This window comes from Otolemur garnettii, unplaced genomic scaffold (genome assembly GCF_000181295.1).
Source record: "Otolemur garnettii isolate 467f Iridium unplaced genomic scaffold, OtoGar3 scaffold00031, whole genome shotgun sequence".
In the NCBI taxonomy this organism is placed as follows: Eukaryota; Metazoa; Chordata; class Mammalia; order Primates; family Galagidae; genus Otolemur; species Otolemur garnettii.
Genome location: NW_003852426.1, coordinates 4,295,818 through 4,298,647, shown reverse-complemented (window position 1 = coordinate 4,298,647; position 2,830 = coordinate 4,295,818). Strand labels below are relative to the sequence as shown.

At 40.6% G+C, this 2,830-nt stretch overlaps 1 pseudogene; it reads left to right on the top strand.

Moving 5' to 3' along the window:
• Nucleotides 1–566: 566 nt before the first annotated feature.
• LOC100941445 lies at nucleotides 567–1,232 on the top strand (annotated as a pseudogene).
• Nucleotides 1,233–2,830: the final 1,598 nt, after the last annotated feature.

The following is a 2,830-nucleotide window of genomic DNA, read 5'->3' as shown; positions in this document are numbered from 1 at the left end:
GCCAGGCGTTGTGGCAGGCGCCTGTGGTCCCAGCTACTTGGGAGGCTGAGGCAGGAGACTTGCTTGAGCCCAGGAGTTGGAGGTTGCTGTGAGCTAAGATGCCATAGCACTCTATCCAGGAGGACAGCCTGAGGCTCTGTCTCAAAAAAAAAAAAAAAGAAGCCAGTCTGTGTAGTGGCTGGACTCTGAATCTGACACATAGGGCAGGAGTGGCACGGAGTATGTGGCTACCAACTGTTATGTACCACAGCATTCAGGGATTGCATGAGTGGGTAAGACTATGGGTCCACATGTGTGCCACCAGACAGCTGTAAAGTTCTTCCCAACAGAGCTGCTCTGGTTTTGTGATAATATTCCTTTTTTGTTTTGAGACAAAGTCTCAAGCTATTGCCCTAGGTAGAGTGCCCTAGTGTCATAGCTCACAGTAACTTCAAACTTGGGCTCAGACAATCCTCTTGCCTCAGTTTTTCTATTTTTGGTAGGGATGGACTCTTGCTTTTGCTCAGGCTGGTCTTGAACATGTGACCTCAAGCAATCTACCTGCTCTCTGGAGGCAAAGCTAGCACTGCTGCCTTCTCCCTTCAGCCACCATCATGATTATCTACTGGGACCTCATCAGCCACGATGAGATGTTATCTGACATTTACAAGATCGAGAGATGGGGGATGTCCTATGCCTGGAGGTGGAGGGGAAGATGGTCAGTAGGACAGAGGGCAACATTGATGACTCGCTCATTGGTGGAAAAGCTTCACTGAAGGACCTGAGGGCAAAGGTACTGAATGGCAAAGGTACTGAGGGCAAAGGTACTGAACGCAGGTACTGAATAGTAATCACTGTTGTCGATATTGTCATGACCCATCACTTACAGGAAACCAGCTTCACAAAAGAAGCCAACAAGAAGTAAATCATAGATTACATGAAGTCAAAACTTGAAGAGCAGAGACCAGAAAGAGTAAAACCTTTTATGACAGGGGCTGCAAAACAAATTAAGCACATCCTGGCTCATTTCAAAAACTACCAGTTCTTTTTTGGTGAAGACATGAATCCAGATGGCATTGTTGCTCTCCTGGACTACCATGAGGATGGTGTGACCCCATATATGATTTTCTTTAAGGATGGTTTAGAAATAGAAAAATGTTAACAAATTTGGCAATTACTTTGAATCTATCACCTGTCATCATAACTGGCTGCAGCTTGTCATCCACATAACACCAGGACTTAAGACAAATGGGACTGATATTATCTTGAGCTCTTCATTTATTTATTTTGACTGTGATTTATTTGTAGTGGAGGTGTTGTTTTTAAGGAAAAACATGTCGTGTAGGTTGTCTAAAAATAAAATGAATTTAAACTAAAATAAATAAAATAAAATAAAATAGCTGTCTGTTTTAAATTGCACACTAACCTTATGGACACCCTGTATATATATTTTAGGAACAGGGGTCTCCCTGTTTAGAGTAGACTGGCCTGATCATATCTTAATATAACCTCAAATTCCTGGGCCCAAGTGATCTTTCTGCTTCAGCCTAGTAAGTAGCTGGAACTATAGCCACGCACCACTATGCTCAGGCTAATTTTTTTTTCTTTCTATTGGTAGAGATAGAATCTCACCATGTTGGCCAAGTTGAACTCCTGGCCTCAAGCAATTCTCCCTCCCAAAATGCTGGGATTACAGGCATGAGCCACTGTGCCCAATCTTAAAATATTTTTATACCATCAGCATTTTTTTGTAATGGTGGTTGGTCTTTTCATACAGTCTAGTAAAAATAAACTCAGAGCCAAAATGCAAAACTCACCAATTAGTTGAAAGGACTTAATTTCATAGTGAATCCAATTATTTGTGTCATCTGTTTTTGCTGAGCATTAACAAAATCTTTCCACGTTTGGATATATTTGCAAAGTTAATGATTAACTTTATTTAATGGTATTAAAAATGTTTTTAAATTCACATAATAAATTGTAGCCTAAAGCCAAATCTGAGATGTGAAGATACGTTAAATCTATAGCAAATAACAAGTACTCAATTGTGTGAAAAGTTGATTAAGTCAAGAGACCTAGGCCAGTACTTAAATACATTCATACCATATGTTTTTCTTGAGAGCATTAATCTGTCAATACCATAGATTTAAAATAGTGAATCGAATCTCTCTTATCAATATCAGATCCCCTAACTCCAAATACTGGATGCAAGGTGATGCAGGTAATATTTAAAACAGTTCGCAATTCCTGAACATCCCTGGCTTGTCTCTGGATGATCCTTGGAAAAGTCCTATAGGTGAGGGGGTCCTATTTGGAACCTGGTGGGCGCATACTGTAGCCTGTCTGGGTCTGGATAACAAAGGACTGACTACTGCCATGTATTGACATCAGTCAGTTTAATGTTGCCTGCCTGGTTTGTTGGTGTAATATTGGTTATATTGAGGCTACATTGGCAAAGTCCTTATTAAGAGATTAAAATTACACTGATTTGCTTTGTTGTATTTGGAATGCAAAGCTCAGATATATTTTTATTAGATTCTAGAGCTCTAGGGGTTTTTCATAAGTAAGCTGCTTGGTAATTGCCTTTTTTGTACATAAACAAAATCCCAAATTGGAAAAATGAAAGAAAATGAGAACTAAACTTTCTCTACTTAAATGTAGTTCTTTTGTAGTTTTATGCATTATTTTCCCCTTTCCATTAATTATTTAACACAATTGGCTCGGCGCCTGTGGCTCAGCTGGCTAAGGCGCCAGCCACGAACACCTGAGGTGGCGGGTTCGAATCCCCAGCCCGGACCCGCCAAACAACAATGACGGCTGCAACCAAAAAATAGCTGGGCGTTGTGGCGGG